The 21,843-nt window shown below is 40.9% G+C and overlaps 2 pseudogenes across 1 annotated transcript; both read right to left on the reverse strand.

The window, feature by feature from the left end:
- Nucleotides 1-5,359: 5,359 nt before the first annotated feature.
- On the reverse strand, nucleotides 5,360-6,074 carry LOC702418 (14-3-3 protein theta pseudogene; annotated as a pseudogene).
- A 12,246-nt stretch (nucleotides 6,075-18,320) lies between these two features.
- On the reverse strand, nucleotides 18,321-19,076 carry LOC702527 (riboflavin kinase pseudogene; annotated as a pseudogene). Its single transcript, XR_013412756.1, has one exon. The product of XR_013412756.1 is annotated as a riboflavin kinase pseudogene (transcript).
- Nucleotides 19,077-21,843: the final 2,767 nt, after the last annotated feature.

Here is a 21,843-nt window from a genome sequence, read left to right on the forward strand (position 1 = left end):
TAAGGTTAGAATCACCTCATAAAGCAGAAAAGAGGTGAGACATAGCATAGGTAGGAATGCCTAAAGTTGGACGAATCCAATTAATGTCTCCTAATAATTTCTGGAAATCATTTAAGGTTTCTAAATTATCTCTTCGAATTTGAACCTTTTGAGGCTTCACAGCCCTTTGCTCTACCTTCATTACCAGATATTGAAAGGGAGTAGAAGTTTGGATTTTATCGGGGGCTATAACCAACCCTGCCGCATTTACAGACTTTTCTAACTGCCTGTAGTACATCAATTCTTCCCTAGTTTCAGCTGCACACAGAATATCATCCATGTAATGGATGATATAACATTTTTTAAACTGTTATCTAACTGGCTTAATAGCTTTCCTGACATAAGTTTGACAAACAGTTGGGCTATTTAGCATGCCTTGTGGTAGTACTTTCCAATGGTATTTGTCTGCTGGTTCTTTATTATTTATGGCAGGAACAGTAAAAGCAAAATTTTCATAATCTTGGGCAGCTAAAGGAATGGTAAAAAAGCAATCCTTTAGATCTATCATGAGGAGAGGCCAGTATTTGGGGATCTTTGTTGGGGAGGGAAGCCCTGGTTGCAGCACACCCATGGGTTGAATCACAGCATTAACAGCCCTTAAGTCTGTTAACATTCTCCATTTCCCTGATTTTTTCTTAATGACAAATACAGGAGAATTCCAAGGGGAGAAAGTAGGCTCTATGTGTCCCTTTTGCAATGGTTCCTGCACCAGTTCTTTTAAAGCCTCCAGTTTTTCCTGTTTCAGTGGCCATTACTGCACCCAAACTGGTTTGACAGCCTAACAAGAGGAATGGGAGCCAGAGGCTCAACAATGGCCACTCCTAAAAATGACACCCAATCCGGTCCGATCTGTTTGCCCTTTTAATTCTAAAGGTTCTGATTGGCCAATTTTTTTTTTCTAGTTCTTTTCCCAGGCGATATCCCATATTTTTCATCATTTGTTTACTATTATTGCTATATTGATCTGTAGGAATAGATATTTCAGCATCCCATTGTTGCAATAAGTCTCTACCCCATAAATTAACAGGAATAGGTGTAATGATAGGTTGGATTATCCCTTCCTAACCATCCGGCCCTTGATGTGGTAAAATCAAAGAACTTTGAAAAACTTCTGAGGCAGCTCCTACTCCAACAATACCAATGGATGCCTTTTGCTTAGGCCAGTGCCGGGGTCATTGATTTATAGCAATAATAGATACATCAGCTCTAGTATCTACTAGTTCTTCAAAATCTTTTCCCTGAATAGTTACTGTGCAAATAGGTCTTTTGTCAGACACTTGATTAACCCAATACACAGCCTTTCCTTCTGGATTAGTATTACCAAAGCCTCCTGTTCTTTTCACTGTGCTGCTTCCTAGTTTTGTGTAAGGTAATAGCAATTCTTTCTCCTGGGGAGGCAGACCATGGAGTCGAGGAACTAACAACTAATTGAATTTCTTTGGTATAATCAGAGTCAATTATTCCCGTATGTACAGTAACACCTTTTAAATTTAGACTAGACCTTCCAAGTAATACACTGACTGTTCCTGAGGGTAAGGGTCCCCTAACTCCGGTGGGGACCTTCTTTGGTGGCTCCCCAGGAAGTAAGGAGATGGGAATTGTGCTGTAGAGGTCTACAGCAGCACTGCCTGCTGAGGTGGGGGACAATTCTTGTACATTTGTAAGGGCACTGGCTGTGCCGGGTATGCCTCGGTTTGTTGAGGGGCTCGAGGTGGGGCTCTCTTCCCGTTTCCTGAAAGAGGTTGTCCATCTTTACTAAATTTAGAATGACACTCACTTGCCCAGTGATTGCCTTTCTTACACCGGGGACGTACACCAGGACTTTTCTGTTGATTGATGGTAGCAGTTTTTGCCTTTTGATTTCCTTTTCTACATTCCTTTCTTGTGTGTCCAAATTCCCCACAATTAAAGCAAGAGCCTGAGAAACAGGGCACATTCTTTCCTATTCTTAATCCAGCCATAGCCTGAGCTAAAGGAGTAGCCTTGGGCCGGGCGCGGTGGCTCACGCCTGTAATCCCAGCACTTTGGGAGGCCGAGACGGGCGGATCACGAGGTCAGGAGATCGAGACCATCCTGGCTAACACGGTGAAACCCCATCTCCACTAAAAAATACAAAAAACTAGCCGGGCGAGGTGGCGGGCGCCTATAGTCCCAGCTACTCGGGAGGCTGAGGCAGGAGAATGGCGTGAACCCGGGAGGCGGAGCTTGCAGTGAGCTGAGATCCGGCCACCGCACTCCAGCCTGGGTGACAGAGTGAGACTCCGTCTCAAAAAAAAAATAAAAAAATAAATAAAAAATAAAGGAGTAGCCTTATGTAAATTACCTCCAATGCCATCACAAGCCTTAATATATTCAGCTAAATGAGCCTTCCCTCTCAGGGGTCTAATAGCAGTTTGACACTCTACATTAGCATTATTGTATGCAAGAAGCTGTATTACAACATCCCAAGCCATTTTATCAGTTACGGCATCATACATAGCCTCCTGGAGTCAAGCAATAAAATCAATATATGGTTCTTTATGTCCTTGCCGGACAGAACTGAAAGGACATTTTTCCCCTGTAACATGTATCCTTTCCCATGAGGGTAAGCACACAAAGCGCAGCTGAACAATGGCAACATCTTCCATTACTGCTTTATTCTCTAATTGACCCCAATTAGGACCAACTCCCATTAACTGTTCAAAGGAAACAGGCACAGGTGGCTGTGCTTGTGTGTTTTCCCTTGCCTGAGTTTGAGCTTCATCAGGCCACCAGGTTTTAAACTGCAAGTACTGAGATGGAGTGAAAACGGATTTTGTCAAAGTATCTGAATCGTATGATATTAATCTATTATCAAGAGCCATATTTTTTTAACAAAGTTTGCACAAAAGGAGAGTTCGGTCCGTATTGACTAATGCCTTGCTTAAATTCCTTTAGTAACTTAAAAGGAAAAGTGGCCGAATTAGCTATATTCTGTCCTCCCTGCTGGATTATAGTAATGGGAAATTGCCATGCTTCAAGGTCTCCCTTGGTTCTAGCTTTTTGAATAGAATTTTGTACAGCACTGCCAATTGCTCCAGGTTTCAATGGTGCAACTACAGGAGCAGTAAGTTTTTCAGCTCATTTATTTTCTCACCCATTAAGGGGAGAGAGAGGAGGTGGCCATTCAGTTAATTCAGCAGGTGGAGCCAATGGGCTAGTAAAACATACATTTTTTAGTTTTCCTTTCTTTTCTTTAATCTCTTTCGGTAGCTGTTCCTCACACTCAGAATCTGAAGTTAGTTTTTAACACCTGCCCTCCTCTTCCTCATCTGAATCTGCCTCATCATCTGTTTGAAATGGCTCAAGAGCTGCCTTTATTAGTGCCCACACTGACCAAATGGAAACGGGAATTTCTGCTCCCTCTTTGTGCGCCTTTTTAAAATCTCTTCCAATTATCTCCCATTCATCCAACTCCACAGTCTGTTGTTCAGGAAACGATGGGCAAAACTGCTTTACTGTACTAAAGAGTGATAACAAATTCTGAGTACTAACTTTCACTCCCCCTCTTTGTAATAAATGCCTTAAGAAATTTAAATAAGCAGAATGTCTGCTTTCACTTTTTCCCATTGTTACCCTGTTTCTTCCGAGCACTCAGCTTTCCCACCGAGCTTCTTTTAGGACGTCTTTTAGACATCCTCGGGTGTCCTCTGACGATGTGTCCTCTGCTTTCACACGCTCTAGCATTCCTTCACTGGGGTCTTTGTCGCCCCACATTGGGCAGCTAGGAATGTTGGGGTGATCAGACCCAACACCAGGTCATGAGGGTGACGAAGTCTGGTGGAGTCAAAGGAATGAGAAAAAGTTTGAGAGAGAAAGTGGCACCAGAGGGCCATCAAGAGTATGGAGGCTGTGAAGGCCCCAAGCTCTGGGAACCCATACTATTTATTGGTGCTCAAACAAAGAAACAGGTGGTGAGGATGTGGGGGTTAAAAGGAAACAGTGTATCAAGTGAATGAGAAGCATATGGCTACTTGAGATAATGGGAATGCTAGAAGCAATGAGCCAGCAAGTCTAGCAGACATGCAAGCCCTGCCTCAGCTTCTCTCCCAACACTCAGCTTTTCTCCCAACAGTCTCCCAAGTAACTGGCACTACGGGTGTGTGCCGCCACGCCCAGCTGATTTTTGTATTGTTAGTAGAGAAGGGGGGGGGGTAGTTCACCATGTTGGCCAGGCTGGTCTCCAACTCCTGACCTCGTGATCTGCGTGCTTTAGCCTCCCAAAGTGCTGCGATTACAGCGCTTGGCTGATTTTTTTTTTCTTTTCTTTTTTTTTTTTTTTTTTGGTAATTTGGTGATTTTGTAGTTTTGACAGTTTGTAACTGTACATATTTACAGGGTACAATTTGATGTTTATATATATGCATATATATACAGTATACTGATCAAATCAGGGTGTTTAACATATCCATCACCTCATACATTCAATCATTTTCTGTGGTGAGAACATTCAAAAGCCTCTCTTCTAGCTATTTTGTAATATGCAATACCTTATTGTTAACCATTGTCACCCTACTATACAATAGAACACTGGAAATTATTCCTCCTAATTGTAACTTTATATCAATTGACCAATCTCTCCTTATCCTCCCTTCTCCTCTTCCCTCCCCTTCTCAATCTCTGGTAACCATCATTCTACTTTATGCTTCTCTGGTATCAGATGTTTTTTTTTTTGGAGGTGTAAGTGAATTTTTATTGGGAAGGGAGGTTGTCAACTTAAACAGCAACAAATAAAGAGTGAATAAGGAAACTCCCTGTTGCCACAGATACACATGACCTCCTTACCTGATACAGGAGGCATTTCAATTTGTGACTCCATTCAATCTAATATTTCTAGATTCCTACTAAAAAGGAATACATTAAGAGCATGGAAAAGTTGCTTATTGAAAGGAAACCTAAGGGAGGGAATCTAGAAATTAAGTTATGTGGGACACTCTTTAAACTGTAATTAACTACATTTTCGTATCTTCACAGTAATACAAAACACAGTCACTTGCAGAACTGGTTCAGATTAAATACCAGATACATTTTTAGTCCTCTATAAGTGTTTGGAAGTTACTTACGTTTATATAAAATGAAGCTATTAATACTTTTCTACAGCAGTAACTGCACACCAGGAAGGCCAAGACAAACACTGATCAAGGAATGAAGTTTTCCCAAAGCTGCAGTATGAAAAGACTATAAACAGTTGATTCCATACACATGAATGGGTTTCTTTGCTATAGGAAATCCAAGTGGAATAAGGAATGGAGATGTCTAAAAAGGTTTCTTTAAGGAAAGAAGGATGACACCCTGCATGGATTTAGATTTCAGCCCCTTCTGCAACATCACATTCTTCTCCTGCACTGTCTGATGTCCAAAGTGTTAGGCTGTCTCTAAGCAACTGCATGATGAGGGTGCTTTGTATGAGTGTTCATTCAGTGTATCAAGTTCAGTTATGGCCTCATCAAAAGCCGTTTTAACCAGCGTGCAGGCAAGCTCTGGGTTATTAAGAATCTCATAGTAAAATACAGAAAGGTTAAGAGCAAGCCCTAGGCGGATTGGGTTGTGTGGGTTGCATCTTTCTTGCTTATATCAAATGCCTCTTGGTAAGCTCCTTGGGAATTATCGTTTTGGATCATCACCATATGCAACTTCAGCAAAGTACCGGAAGTAATTACCCTTCATTTTCAGATAGAAGACCTTATTCTCTGGATTAGTTGCATTGGCTATTAAATATTTATCCAACAATTCCAGGACCGTCGTGCAGATGGATCTCAGCTCGGACTCCGCTTTCTCCCGATAGTCCTTAATCAGCTGCAAGTTCTTGTCGGAGGTGTAGGTCTTCTGCTGGGTGCTTGAGATGACTCTCCAGGCGGACCTGCGGCCCCGACCACGTTCTTGTAGGCCAGGGAGAGCAGGTCGTGCTCCTCCTTGGACAGCTCGGCGCCCTGCTGGGTCACGGCCTTCATGCTGGTGGCCATGTCGTCGTAGCGCTCGGCCAGTTTGGCCTTCTGGATCAGCTCCGTCTTCTCCATGGCGGGCGCGGAGCCTGGCCGGGGCGGAGGGCGAGGAAAGCGAGGGCGAGCGCCGACCCGGAGCGAGAGGAGCCTCGACAGCTGCGGAGGGGCGTGGCGGCGAGGCGCGAGGCGAGAACAAAAAGCCGGGAGGCAGCGCCGTCAGACAATGCGGCCGGCAGCCAGCTTTTGTCTCTGGCACAAGGCTGCCGGGTTGAATTTCCCTATCCCCCGACCCCACCGCTGCAGTGCGCCCCGGGAGGCAGCTGCCCGCGGCGGGAGGAGGCGGGGGCGGCGCAGAGGCCCAGCGCGCTGGGAACCCAAGCTGCGGCCGTTCCCGCCACCCCCGCCCGACAGGCCCAAGATAGAAGCCACCGTTTGATATCAGCCTTTTAAAAAAATGGATTCCACAGCTGTAATCCCAGCACTTTGGGAGGCAGAGACGGGCGGATCACGAGGTCAGGAGATCGAGACCATCCTGGCTAACACGGTGAAACCCCTCTCTACTAAAAATACAAAAAAGTAGCCGGGTGAGGTGGCGGGCGCCTGTAGTCGCAGCTACTCGGGAGGCTGAGGCAGGAGAATGGCGTAAACCTGGGAGGCGGAGCTTGCAGTGAGCTGAGATCCGGCCACTGCACCCCAGCCTGGGCGGCAGAGCAAGACTCCGTCTCAAAAAAAAAAAAAAAATAAATAAATAAATAAATAAATAAATAAATAAATGGATTCCACATATGAGGGAGATCAGGTGTTATTCGTCTTTCTGTGTCTGGCTTATTTCACTTAACATGATGTCCTCAAGGCTCATCCATGTTGCTGCACATGACACGATTTCATTCTTTTTTATGGCTGGATAGTATTCCATTGTGTGTGTGTATTACATATAGACATACACCACATTTGTGTGTGTGTGTGTGTGTATATATTTATATTCACACACTGTATATATATACCACATTTCTTTATCCATTGCTGGACGTTAGGTTGACTCCATTTCTTGGCTAATATAAACAAACATGGGAGTGCAGAGATCTCTTCAACATATTGTTTTTATTTCTTTTGAATAATACCCGGTAGTGGGACTTCTGGATCATATGGCAGTTCTATTTTTAATATTTTGAGGAACCACTATACTATTTTCTATAATGGCTGTACTGATTTACAATCCCACCAACAGTATATAAGTGTTTTCCTTTCTCTACATCCTTGCCAACAATCATTTTGTTTTGTCTTTTGATAATAGCTATTCTAATGGAGTGAAGTGGTATTTTGTTGGGGTTTTCATTTGCATTTCTTTGATAATTAGTGATGTTGAGCAAAGTTGGCCATTTGCATGTCTTCTTTTGAAAAATGCCTGTTAAGGTCTTTTGCCTATTTTTCAATTGGGTTGTTGATTTTTTTTGCTCTTGAGTTAAGTTTCTTAGTATTCTAGATATTAATCCCTTGTCAGATGTATAGCAAGGACTGCTGGCATCTGTGGTGACAATGGGGACAGGTGGGAGCCTCTAGTTTACTTTTTCCCTGTAAGAAGTTGTCTCCCTGTATTTGATGCAATTCTGGTGGAGGAGACAGTGTAGAGAGGGCCTTGCTTCCCTCTCTATGGTGCTGTTCTGTGCTTCCATGCTCCACTGGGATTTTGCTCTCCCCTGTTGCTTTCCAGTGTACTTTCTCAGTCACTCCTGTTGAAATATAGTTGTTTATTAGTTGTTTTGTTTCCTTTTGTGAGGGGAATGAGTGCCAGGTTGACTCTAGTGGCTGTCTTGCTGATGTAAGTCAGAATTTTTCCATTTTAGCTATGTTATCTAATTTACTGACATATAATTGTTCATAGTATGCCTAAGTAATCATTTTTATTTCTGTAATGTTGGTAGTAATGTACCCTGTTTTATTCCTGAATTTAGTTATTTGTGTTTTTTGTTCTTCTTGTTTAGTCTAGCTAAATGTTTATCAATGTTGTTGACGTTTTCAAAGAACCAGCCTTTGGTTTTTTTCCTCCATCATTTTTCATTCTCTATTCCATTTATTTCTGCTTTAATCTCTATTATTTGCTTTCTCTTTTGCTTTGGGTTTAATTTGCTCTTCTTGTTCTAGTATCTTAGGGTATAAGGCTATATTATTGATTTAAGATATTTCTTTTTTAATATAGGATTTTGTAGCTATAAAAATTATGCATTGCAAAAGTTTTATTATGTTTTAGTTTTGATATAACTCATAACATTTTCTTATTTGTTGTAATTTTATTTTTATTCTTTGATTCATTGATTATTTAGGAGTGTGTTGTTTAATTTCCACGTATTTGTAACTTTTCCAAATTTTCTTCTTTTATATCTAATTTCATTCCATTCTTGTCCAAAAACATACTTTGTATGACTTCAATCCTTTAAAATTTATTGCATCTTGTTTTATGTCACAATATGTTGTCTATTTTGAAGAATGTTTTATGTGCACTTGAGAAGAATTTGTATTTTGCTGTTGGATAGAGTGTTCCATAAATATTTGTTATTTCTGTCTGGTTTATTTTGTTGTTCAAGTCCCACATTATTTGAAGTGGGGTATTGAAGTATCCAACTCTTGTGGTTGAATCATAATTCTCTCTTCCATTTTATCAGGATTTTTTCCTGTATTTTGGACCTCTATTGTTAGATGCATATGTATTTGTAAATGTTATATCTTCTTGATGGATTCACCCATACACACACTCCTTTTTTTTGTTGTCTCTAGTAACAACTTTTGTCATAAAGTTTGTTTTCTCTGATATTAGTATAGCCACTCCAACTCTCTTTTGGTTAGTTTGCATAAAAAATCTTTGTTTTGGCCAGGGGCTGTGGCTCACGCCTGTAATCCCAGCACTTTGGGAGGCTGAGGTGGGCAGATCACTTGAGATCAGGAGTTTGAGACCAGCCTGGCCAACATGGTGAAACCCCGTCTTTACTAACATTGCAAAAATTAGCTAGGCATGGTGGTGTGTGCCTGTAATCCCAGCTACTCAGGAGGCTGAGGCCAGAGAATCACTTGAAGCTGGGAGGCGGAGGTTGCAGTAAGCTAAGATTGCACCACTGCACTCCAGCCTGGGCAACAGAGTCTCTCTCGATATATATATGATTCTCTTACTTTCTACCTATTTGTATCTTTGGATCTAAAGTTTTTTTGTTATAGACAACACATAGTTGGATAATGCTTTTAAAATCTCATATAGTGCCAGCCGCGGTGGCTCACACCTGTTATCCCAGCATTTTGGGAGGCTAAGGCGGGTGGATCACCTGAGGTCAGGAGTTGAAAACCAGCCTGGCCAACATGGTGAAACCCCTGTCTCTACTAAAAATACAAAAATTAGCTGGGCGTGGTGGTGGTGCCTGTAATCCCAGCTGCTCAGAAGACTGAGGCACGAGAATTGCTTGAACCAGGACCTGGGAGGCTGAGGTTGCAGTGAGCTGAGATCGCACCACTGCACTCCAGCCTGGGTGACAGAGTGAGACTCCGTCTCAAAACCAAAACAAAACAAAAACAAAAACAAAACTCATATAGAACATAGATATTTTCTAGTGTAGCATCCTAATTCCCTTGTCATTTCACTTACTGTGTTTTTAAAAATTTTTTAGTGATTTCCCTGAGTATTACAATTAGCATTTTTAACTTATAACAATCTAATTTGGATGAACAGTAGCTTGATTTCAATAGTATATGAAGATTTTGTTCTTTAGTAGCTCCATCCTAACCCTCCTTTATGCTGTTGTTACCACAAATTACATGTATATACATTGAGTGTCTTTTAACACAGATTTATAATTCTTGTTTTATGCAGTTGTCTTTTAAATAAGGAGAGAAAACGTGTTATAAACAAAAAATACATTTATACTGTATTTTATTTTATTATTAATTTTTGAGACAGAGTCTTACTCTGTTATCCAGGCTGGAGTGCAGTGGTGCAATCTCGGCTCACTACAGCCTCAATCTCCTGGGTTTAAACGATCCTTCCACTTCAGCCTCCCAAGTAGCTGGGACCACAGGCATGCACCACCACACCTGACTTTTATATTTTTAGTAGAGGTGGGGTTTCACCATGTTGAGCTGGCTGTTAACAAACTCCTGGCCTCAAGTGATTTACCCACCTTTGCCTCCCAAAGTGCTGAGATTACAGTCATGAGTCACCGTGCCCAGCCATACTTTCTTATTTATTTGTATCACTCATCATTTTTTGTTGAAAACTGGACTTTTGAATAATCTAATGTGGCAACTTTGGAAATCAGATGCTCTCCCTTTACCAAGGTTTATTGTTGTTTTGACTTGCTTTTACTAATGTGGGTGGGTGGTTGTTTTAGTGACTTCTCTGAACTAGTCTGTATTCTTTGTCATATGGGACCACTAAATTCTCTACTCAGCTATTTTAGAGATTAGTTCATGATTGGACAGAGAGCTTCTTAAATGCCCAGAACCAGCAAATCTCCTAGTCCTTGTCAAAGAACTCCATGTGCATGTTGGGGTGTACTTTCAACAATCAACCAGGCCATTAACAACTCTGCCTTAGCTTTCACTTCCTGATTGTGTAAAGGCTCAAGGTCAGCCAGACATGACAGTGTGGCCTTCTTGAGTCTTTCCAGAGCATGTGTGCAGTTCTATGCATGCTGATGCCCTTCTAGATTTTCTGAAAAATGTAGGAGGTTTTCAAAGTGCTTATAGATATATTCTTCCCCAAATTTTCTGTTTAAGATTTTTTTATTAGTCTATTGTGTACCTTAACTGTTATTCACAGCCTAAGGCAGCTGCAAAGCTAAATCACTTCCCTGTATTTGTTTTTGGCAAATACTCCCCCTGGAGAAGGTTTTTGCACTGTGTTATCTCAGAGCAAGTGGTATTTTCCAGGGAACCACCAGACATATATAATAATGACAGTTGTTTAGGAATGAGGCTTTGAATAAGCTCCCACCTGTTTCTGCTCCCTCACGTGTCAGACAGGCTGCTGGTTTTCTTCATAAATGTGGACTGTAATTTTTTAAGGCTACTGCAGAGCTAGAGAGTGGGAGATGGAACTAGGACAAGTTAAAATGACATAAAGCTCACTTTTCTTACAGAGATTCAGGTGTTTTTCTTTAAAATACATTCCCCATTTGCTGCAAGTCTTTGGTTAATTCCCAGAGTTCTGAAAATGTTGACTTTGACGAGTTTGGGCTTCAAAATAATTTTACGGAGGACTGAATTTGGGGGACCGTTACTCTTCCGTTTTCACTGATATTGCCTGAAGAATTCTTTTAAAAAGCTTGTTAATATAATTATGTCTAAAAATATTAACAATACTGCTTTAATATATGTCTATTTTATGTTTCCCTGATTGTCTCAAAGTATTTTTATAACCATTTGTTTGATTCAGATATTTTAAATGGTCCTCAGATTACATTTGGTTGATATGTCTTTAATGCTTCATTTAATCTATAGGTTCTCCTTGTTCCTTTTTATTTTTGCAATTTATTTGTTGAAGAAACTGGGTGTTTGTCTTCCTAAGTTTCCTACATTCTAGAGTTTGCTCATTCTATTCTCATGATATTGTTTAACATGCCCCTTTGTCCCTTTTTTCCCTACAGGTTTAATTAGAGTAGATTTTATCTTTTGATAAGAATATTTCATATATACTATTGTCTGTCATTCTCCTTATATTTTAAAGCTATATTTGGGTGCCCATATCAGGGCCCTACAACAAGTGGATTAGAATATAGAGGCTCAGGCTGGGCGCAGTGGCTCACGCCTGTAATTCCAGCATGTTGGGAGGCCAAGGTGGGCGGATCACCTGAGGTCAGGAGTTCAAGACCAGCCTGGCCGGCATGGTGAAACCCCGTCTCTACTAAAAATACAAAAATTAGCCGGGTGTGGTGTTGTACGCCTGTAATCCCAGCTACTTGGGAGGCTGAGGCAGGAGAATCAATTGAACCTGGGAGGTAGAGGTTGCAGTGAGCCGAGATTGCGCCACTGTACTCCAGCCTGGGTGACAGAGCAAGACTCCGTCTCAAAAAAAAAAAAAAAAAAAAAAGCAATAAAAAATAAAAAATAGAATATAGAGGCTTACCTATAATCTCTTCCTTCTGTGCACTCCCTCCTTCCCAAACAGATACACACTTATTCTCTCAGTAACGAAATATTTATTTCTAGGAATTGAAAAGTAACCTTTTCTTCCATTAAAATACTGGTTCTGTCAGTCTTAGATTACCACGACCATCATTAAAATCTTTATACTGCATTTTTTACTATTTAGTATTTTTAGATTTTTAAACCCCAAACCTAAACCTTTGTCAGCCTAATTATACTGGAATTTTAAAAACAGTATCAGGCTGGGTGTAGTGGCTCTTGCCTGTAATCCCAACACTTTGGGGGGGCCCGAGGTGAGAGGATCACTTGAGCCCAGGAGTTCAAAACCAGCCTAGGCAACATAGCGAAACCTCATCTGTACAAAAAATTTAAAAATTACCAGGGTATGGTGGCACACACCTATAGTCCCAGCTACTCAGAAGACTGACGAGGGAGGATTGCTTGAGCCTGGGAAGTTGAGGCTACAGGGAGCCATGATCACACCACTGCACTCCAGCCTGGGTGACAGAGTGAGACCCTGTCTAAAAAAAATATTGTCATACATTATATCCAGTTCACATTCTAAGATACTGTGTGGATGCTTTTCATCCAGATTCTTCAGTGTGGCAGGCATTATTATAATAGTCTTATTTTACAGTTGAAGAAACTATAAGCTCTGAAAGATTGAATAATTCACACAAAGTCATTCATAATGGAGTCAGGTCTACCTTTCAGATCTACTAACACCAGATTCTATGGGTTTTTTTCATTATACCATTTTGAGAATAAAATCATATGGTATTGCAAGCTGCTCCTTGTACTTTTTTTTTTTTTTTTTTTTTTTTTGAGACGGAGTCTTGCTCCGTCACCCAGGCTGGAGTGCAGTGGTGCGATCTCGGCTCACTGCAACCTCCGCCTCCCGGGTTCAAGTGATTCTTCTGCCTCAACCTCCTGAGTAGGATTACAGGTGCCCCCCCCACCACACCCGGCTAATTTTTGTATTTTAGTAGAGACGGGGTTTCACCATGTTGGCCAGGCTCGTCTCAAACTCTTGACCTCCTGATCCGCCCGCCTCGGCCTCCCAAAGTGCTGGGATTACAGGCATGAGCCACCGCACCCGGCCTCTTTATTTTATTTTTTGAGATGGAGTCTCACTCTGTCTCCCAGGCTGGAGTGCAGTGGTGCAATCTTGGGTCACTGCAATTTCCACCTCCTAGGCTTGAGTGATTCTCCTGCCTCAGCCTCCCAAGTAGGTGGGATCACAGGCACGTGCCATCATACTCAGCTAATGTTTGTATTTTTAGTAGAGACAGGGTTTCCCTATGTTAGCCAGGCTGGTCTCGAACTCCTGACCTCAGGTGATCCACCCCACCCCCCCGCCCCCACTGCTGGGATTACAGATGTGAGCACCACGCCCAGTGCCTGGTACTCTCTTAAGAAAAATACCTCCTTTTTAAGATTAGTAGTATCATAAGATCTAATACCTTGAAGGAGATAATATAGATACTGCAAGTATGGGCTATAATGTAATAAATCACACCAGGGTGAGGAAAATTGAAATGTTACTCTCCACTTAATGCTTTAACATTACCAAATTAATGTTGTCTCCAATGACCACTTTCCCACAGTGAAAATTAAAACTAATCACTATATATAATTTAAACGTTTTGAATTATTGCCCTGAGCTTAATCTTAGTTTAGAACAATTGAAACACACCAGAACTTTCTTCAAAGAAAAATGTATTTGAAAACTCCTGGTAAAAATACTGATTCTTCTTTTAATGATAAAAGATAAAATACACTCTCATTGAAGCAGAGAATAATGACCACTTTTGTTTTGTAAAACGTGTTTCCAGGCCGGGCGCGGTGGCTCAAGCCTGTAATCCCAGCACTTTGGGAGGCCTAGATGGGCGGATCACGAGGTCAGGAGATCGAGACCATCCTGGCTAACACGGTGAAACCCCGTCTCTACTAAAAAATACAAAAAACTAGCGGGGCGAGGTGGCGGACGCCTGTAGTCCCAGCTACTCCGGAGGCTGAGGCAGGAGAATGGCATAAACCCAGGAGGCGGAGCTTGCAGTGAGCTGAGATCTGGCCACTGCACTCCAGCCTGGGTGACAGAGCGAGACTCCATCTCAAAAAAAAAAAAAAAAAAAAAAAAAAACCCCAAAAAACATGTGTTTCCCTCACCCCTAATTGAGTACACATGCTCCAGGAAAAAAATCAAGGCCAAATACTGCTAATAATGAAAGGGAAGAATATTAGGATCACAATTTAATTAGCTCTAAGGATCTCTTTGCTCATCGCGAAATAAAAGGATCAGTGATCCCTTTGAGTACTTCAAGGCTTTTCCTGTCAATTAGCCATCGTGACTAGATTGGCTATTCAAAGGCATGCTGTTCAAACTGAGTATGAGTACTCCCAGGGAAATTAAAAACTGTATAAATATACACACACTCACAGAGTGAGGAATGGCATTTTTACTCAGATTATTTGCCAAAAACAGAGTATCCTGAATTGAGTCAGAGCAAATCTTCTGAAAAATATATGATGTCTGTATGGCATAAACTAATATCTGGGAGTAGGAAGAAAGTTCTCTCTTCTGCTTTATTATACTTGGATACCACATCCAAAGCAAAAACATCTAAGCAAAACAAAAGCAAAATAATCTTTTTAGAGGAAGATTTAATGGGCAATAGCAGTCTTTCCTGCAACTATCAATTTGAGAGAGAAGCAGTTATTTTACTTATCTAATTTGAATGCTGGGATAACATACATTTTTCTTGAAGTGTTCAATGGGACCATTGACCTTTTTTTTTTTCTTTTTAAATTGATATTGTCTTTTTAAATATTTTTCTTATTCTTTTTTTGAGATGAGGTCTTGTTATATTGTCCAGGCTGGTCTTGCACTCTTGGGCTTAAGCAATCCTCCTGCCTCAGCCTCCCAAGTAACTGGGACTACAGGCATGTGCCACTGTGCTTAGCTAATAAATATTTTTTTCTTTTCTACAGTAAAAGTTCACAGATCTCAAGCGTAGCTCACTTAATTCTCTCTCTCTCTGTCTCCCTCACACACACCCATCTCTTTCTCTCTCACACACATACACACACACAATCATTTAGCTACTACCACACAGATCAAGATGTAGAACCATTTCCAGTACCTCAGAAGACTTCATGCCCCTTCCCACTTGATACCCTCGAAGGTAACCACCGTTTTAACCTCTATCACCATAGGTTTATTGCCTGTTTTAAAACTTCATTTAAATGAAATCAAACTATGTATTTATGTATTTGACTTTTGCTCAACTTTATTTTCTTTTTTTCTTTTTTTTGAGACAGTCTCACTCAACTGTTTCCCAGACTGGAGTGCAGTGGTGCGATCTTGGCTCACTGCAACCTCTGCCTCCCAGGTTCAAGCGATTCTCCTGCCTCAGCCTCTCGAGTAGCTGGGATTACAGGCATGTACCACCACGCCTGGCTAATTTTTTGTATTTTTAGTAGAGATGGGGTTTCGCCATGTTGGGCAGGCTGGTCTCGAACTCCTGACCTCAGGTGATCCGCCTGCCTTGGCCTCCCAAAGTGCTGGAATTACAGGCGTGAGTTACCGCACCCAGCCATCATTATTTTCTTGAGATTTGTCCATGTCATTGCACATTCTAGTAGTTTCTTTTTTTTTTTTTTTTTAGCTGCTATGTACTAATTCCATTGTGTCAATTTACTACAATTGGTTTATTCATTCTAGAGTATAAAAACATTTGAGTTTCTAGTTTTTGAATTATGAACCAAATGGATATGAACAGTCTTATACATATCTTTCATAGAACATAAGCACTCATTTTGGTTGAGTTCATATGCAGGAGTGGAATTTCTTGGTCATAGAATGAGATGTATGTTTGGCTTTTGTAAAAACTGCCAAAGTGATTATATGTTTATTTACATCACCACCAGCAATGTTTGACAGTCTCAATAGCTCTATATCTTCATCGGCACTTAATTTTGTCTGTCTAATTTAACCGTTATGTTGGATGTATAGTAGTATCACAATGTCATTTTTGTTTGCATTTTCCTGATGATTAATGATGGTGAGCATCTCTTCATAGGCTTATTGACCATATGGATATCTTTTTTTTTTTTATCACTTTGTCAAAATTTATTTCAAGGCCTGAAAACATTCAAACTAATCAAAATGGTACTACTGTAACTTCTTATAATACATAATATAAAAGTTTTTGAAAAATATAGACACAACCCCTAAACAACACACTATTTGATTCTCAAAAGCAATGGCTATTTCACAAGATGTAAAGGGAAAATAACATATTCACACACCTAAAGAGAGCATTTAACAGCAAGCTAGCCAGACAAAACACAAATATTTTTATATTTCCCATGTTTGTTTTTAACTTTACTTCGTAAAACCACTGATAATTGAGGCTTCTTTCAAGTATAAGATTTCTAAAAAGTAAGCAAAACAAAATCCAACTGTATTTATATCAGTCCCTCTTCTCCAACAGCTTTAGATGTTTTTCTGAATACTTTTTATGCAAAACAAAGCATTTTTATTAAAATCAGTTCTAATTCATTTATGCAGATTAGGGGAAAGTGATTCATAATAAATTAACTTTAAAATTACCTTCTATCTGCTTCTACCTCTATCCCCCCATCACCACCAAATCTGTTGCTACAGTGAACAATGATGCAATGTACTGTTTGAGGGGACCCAAAGTATCCCGGCCCGCGGGATAGTCAGAGCAGGCCCTGGAGGAGGGGGTGGGAATTTGGGGAACAAGAGACAGGAGAAATGGAGACAAGACAGTGCTCTGATCAAGTCTCGGTTTAATGGCGGTAATGCACTGCCTTATATACACTTGGAAGGGAAGGGGTTGGGCTAAGGCGGAAATGATCTCATTGCCAAGGGCGTGGCCAGGTTAGTTTCGGTTTCTCCGGTCGGACGTCATGTTGCGCTTGCGCTATTAAGTAACAATTTTCCCCGGGCGCGGGAAAAGTGAGTGAAGAAGCAGCAGGAAGAGCGCCATCTTTAATGAGGTATTAGTACAGGGGAAAAAAGGCAAAGATAAGGAGAAGGTGTGGGGTGGAAATGAATATAGCTCAGGCGTTTAATCCTCAATTATTATTCGCTATGGCCGGGGCGTGCAGCTCCGGACACCAAAGCAATCTGTAATTTTTTTTTTGTTTGTTTGAGATGGAGTCTTGCTCTGTCGCCCAGGCTGGAGTGCAGTGGTGTGATCTAGCAATCTGTAATCTTAATTTCCTACATATTAGTTAGTAGGAGGAAAAATCCACAGTATGAAGGCTGTTTAACTAAAACTTTATGCTTTTCCCTCAAGCTGTAAGTACTCTTTAGACTAGCATTAAATTACATTGTGCATATACAACTACACCCGTTTAGATTTGCCTTGGAATATAATTAATTTCCAAGACCTTAAATATTAAAAATAATTCTCTAACTATTTCATAGTTTAATTGGCTCTTAAATAGTTTTGCTGGGAGGAGAAACATTTTGTGTTCTTTAAGCAATTGATATGTGTAAATGTGTTCACTTAAGTCTTGAGAAAACCTAAGGATAAAGTCTGTTGTTTTGTTTTTCCTCAAAAAGGAAAAAAGAACCAAAGAAAAATGTTGAATAACAAGAATATTTACCTTTAAAAAGAAGAAACATTATCCAACAAAAAGGAGACATATAGATTTGAAAATACTTATTTTGCTGTCTTCAATAACAACAAAAAGCAGATAGGCAAGGGAAGTCCAGAGGACTCAGAACTGAAGCAGCTCTATACAATAATGAAGGTGGTACAATGATGTGACTGCAAAGAAAATGACTACAACAAAATTTTAGAAACATCTTCATGTTTGTAATGTATTAATGCACAAAATATCAAAAATACGAAGCCTGAGTTTCTTCCCCTCAGGTTTATGATAAACTATCAACCTTCTATTTAATGCATTTCCTTTTTTTTTTAATTTATAGAAATGGGGTCTTACTATGTTGCCCAGACTGGTCTTGAACTCATCAGCTCAAGCAATCCTCCCACCTCGGCCTCCCAAAGTGCTGGGATTACAAGTGTGAGCCACTGCACTTGGCCTTAATGCATTTACTTTTATAAGCCTCTGTTTAGAAGTACACACTATACAAGAACATACATGCTGGTATTTTACCATGATAATTTTAGTTTTTATCTCAAACTAGTGACTTGCCTTTTTACCCATACTTATACACATGTAATACCTTTCTAGTGGTACATTTTAATCAATATATATATTTTAAATCTTGATTTTTAACTGAATCTTTTTAGTGCTATGACATAATGGGCTTAATTTAACAGTTGAAGCATGGTATGGTAACTACATTGTACTTTTTAAACTAATTCACAACTGTAGCAAAGTGTTTGATTTTTAGTATATAACCAAGATGAGGCTGGACAGTAATAAACACAGAAACACTAGAAAACAGTGAATGAATAAATAATACGATTTTTCATCAGTAGCCATTCATTATTTTGCTTTTAGAAACCTGGAAGAAATTGTCTTCTTTGATTTTCAAGTGTTCTGGTAAATCTAGTCATTTCTTAGCTTCTTCAGTATCACCTTGAATTGCTGAAATAAGTGACTCTAAAGAATCATAGTTCTTTTCTGGTCTCAGGTAGTCAACAATGGCAACATTGAGGATTTCCCCATAGAAGTCCTCTTTGAAGGTATGCATGATATGTGTTTCCATAGACTTCTTGGTATTCTTGTAATATGGGTTCCATCCTATGCCCACCACCATCTTATGGACATCTCCACTTCCAACACTGGCCCAACCATAGTAAATGCCAGTGGATATGTCAGCTAGAAGATTATCTATCACTTGCTCAGGAAAATTAGCTGTGGGCATGCCCAGCTGCTTGGAGCCGCGGCCGAAGCCCCGCATCGCTTGGCCCGGGTAGAAGTAAGGCAGATGCCTCATAATGCAGTCCGCTCAGGGAATGGGCTGCGGCCGGGTCTGAGCGTCCTGCGGAGCCGCCGTCGACGCGGTGCCCAGACCCCGGACCAACCGGGGGGCAGGAGCGTGAGCTCTGCCTGCCGCGGGGGCGCACCAGGGGCAGGACGACTCCTACCACATCCCGCGGCGGATACCTGACGCCGCCGACCCAACAAAAGCTGCCCCGCGACTCAGGAGCTTCGTCTCCGCTGGCGGGCAGCGGAGACTACCTGGGTGTCTTCTTTTGTAAAGTGCCTGTTCAGGTATTTTACCTATTTTATTACTGAATTTTTGTCTTTCTATTGTTTTGTAAGATTTCTATATTTTTTATTTATTTTTTTAGAGACAAAGTATCACTCTGTTGCCCAACCTGGAGTGTAATGGCGCAAACCTAGCTCACTGCAGCCTCAAACTCCTGAGCTCAAGTGATCTTCCTGCCTCAGCCTCTTGAGTAGCTGGGACTACAGGCGTGTGCCACCACACTTGGCTACTTTTTTTTTTTTTTTTTACTTTTTTTTTGTAGAGATTGGGGTCTTGCTGTGTTTCCTAGGTTGGTCTTGAACTCCTGGCCTCAAGCGATCCTTCCATCTCAGCTTCCCAAAGTGCTGGGGCTGCAGGCAAGAGCCACCACACCTGGCCCAGTTCTTTACATATTCTAACTACAAGTCCTTAGTCATATATATTACGGAAATCTCCCAGTCTATGGCTTGAATTTTCGTATTCTTAATGGGATCATTTGACCAGAAGTTCTTAATTTTAATTAAGTCCAATTTATCATTTTTTATTTAGTTAGTACTTTTGATGCCCTACTTAAAAAATCCTTGCCTATCCCTAAGATCAAGAAGATACTCTTCTATGTGTTTTGCTAGAACAGGAGTCGACAAACTACAACCCAAAGGTCACATGTGGCCCAGATAATGTTTTACTGAATCATAGCTACATCCATTCATTTATGTATTGTCTATGGTTGCTTTCACACTTCAGCATCAAAGTCAGTGTAACAAAGACCATACGAGCCACAAAGCCTAATATATTTACTATTTGGCCCTTTATAGAAAATGTTTGCCAATCTCTGTTGTTCTAGATCATTTAGGTCTAGTATCCATCTCAAATTAATTTTTGTGTGTGGTTTGAGAGAGTTCATTTCTTTTCTGTATAGATAACCAGTTAACCCATCACTATTAATAAAAAGTGCTCTCACCCTTTCCCACTGAATTGTAATGGTGCCTTCACCATACATCTGATGACTGGATATGGGTGGTTCTCTTTCTATATTCTATATAGTGCTCCATTGATCTATTTGACTATCATTGCATAAATACCATATGGTCTTAATCACTGTAGCATTATAACAAGTCTTGATACCTGATAGTGTAAGCCCTCCAGCTTTTTTTTTTTTTTTCCCCGAGAAGGAGTTTCGCTCTGCCGCCCAGGCTGGAGTGCAGTGGCACAATCTCAGCTCACTGCAAGCTCCGCCCCCCAGGTTCATGCCATTGTCGTGCCTCAGCCTCCCGCGTAGCTGGGACTACAGGCGCCCACCACCACACCCGGCTAATTTTTTGTATTTTGGGTGGAGATGGGGTTTCACCGTGTTAGCCAGGATGGTCTCGATTTCCTGACCTCGTGATCCACCTGCCTCGGCCTCCCAAAGTGCTGGGATTACAGGCGTGAGCCACCGCGCCCGGCTGTTGTTGTTTTAAGATTGGCTTTTCTAGGACCTTTGTTTTTCCATATAAATTTAAATTTTATTGATATTATTTTTAATTGACAAATCATAATGTATATATTTATGGGGTATAATGTGTTGTTTTGGTATATGTGTACAATGTGGAATGATTAAATCAGGCCAATCATCTTGTTGTTATTTCCACAAAAAGAGTCTGCCGGTATTTCTGTTGAGATTGTGTTTAACCTATACATCAATTTGGGTAAAATTAACATTAAAATAATGAGTTTTCTAACCAATAAGCATAATAAATTAATCTATTTATTTAGATTTTTTAAAATTAAAGCAATATTTTGTAATTTTCTGTCTTTTGCAGCTATTTAGTAACATTTAAAATTTTTTACGGTCTTTTCGTTTTCTCCAACCTTGAAAAAAAACCCCACCCAACCACATCTACTTTGTTTTTCTGTTAGACATGAATTTTTCTTATTGTGTCCTTTTTTTTTGAGACGGAGTCTCGCTCTGTCGCCCAGGCTGGAGTGCAGTGGTGCGATCTCCGCTCACTGCAAGCTCTGCCTCCCGGGTTCACGCCATTCTCCTGCCTCAGCCTCGCGAGTAGCTGGGACTACACGCGCCCGCCACCCCGCCCGGCTAATTTTTTTTGTATTTTAGTAGAGACGGGGTTTCACCATGTTAGCCAGGATGGTCTATTGTGTCCTTTTTAAGTCTTCATTCCCCGCTAGCTCATAAGCACAATGAAGCATCATATTATGGCTGATAGTAAATTGAAAAAGGGATAATTAAAATCAGTGTACTCATTACAAATTCACCAGCAAATCTTTTTTTTTTTTTTTTTTTTTGAGACAGAGTCTTGCTCTGTCACCCAGGCTGGAGTGCAGTGGCGCGATCTCTGCTGGCTGCAAGCTCCGCCTCCCGGGTTCACGCCATTCTCCTGCCTCAACCTCCCCAGCAGCTGGGACTACAGGCGCCCACCACCACACCCGGCTAATTTTTTGTATTTTTAGTAGAGACAGGGTTTCACTGTGTTAGCCAGGATGGTCTCGATCTCCCGACCTCGTGATCCACCC

This window comes from Macaca mulatta, chromosome X (genome assembly GCF_049350105.2).
Source record: "Macaca mulatta isolate MMU2019108-1 chromosome X, T2T-MMU8v2.0, whole genome shotgun sequence".
NCBI lineage: Eukaryota > Metazoa > Chordata > Mammalia > Primates > Cercopithecidae > Macaca > Macaca mulatta.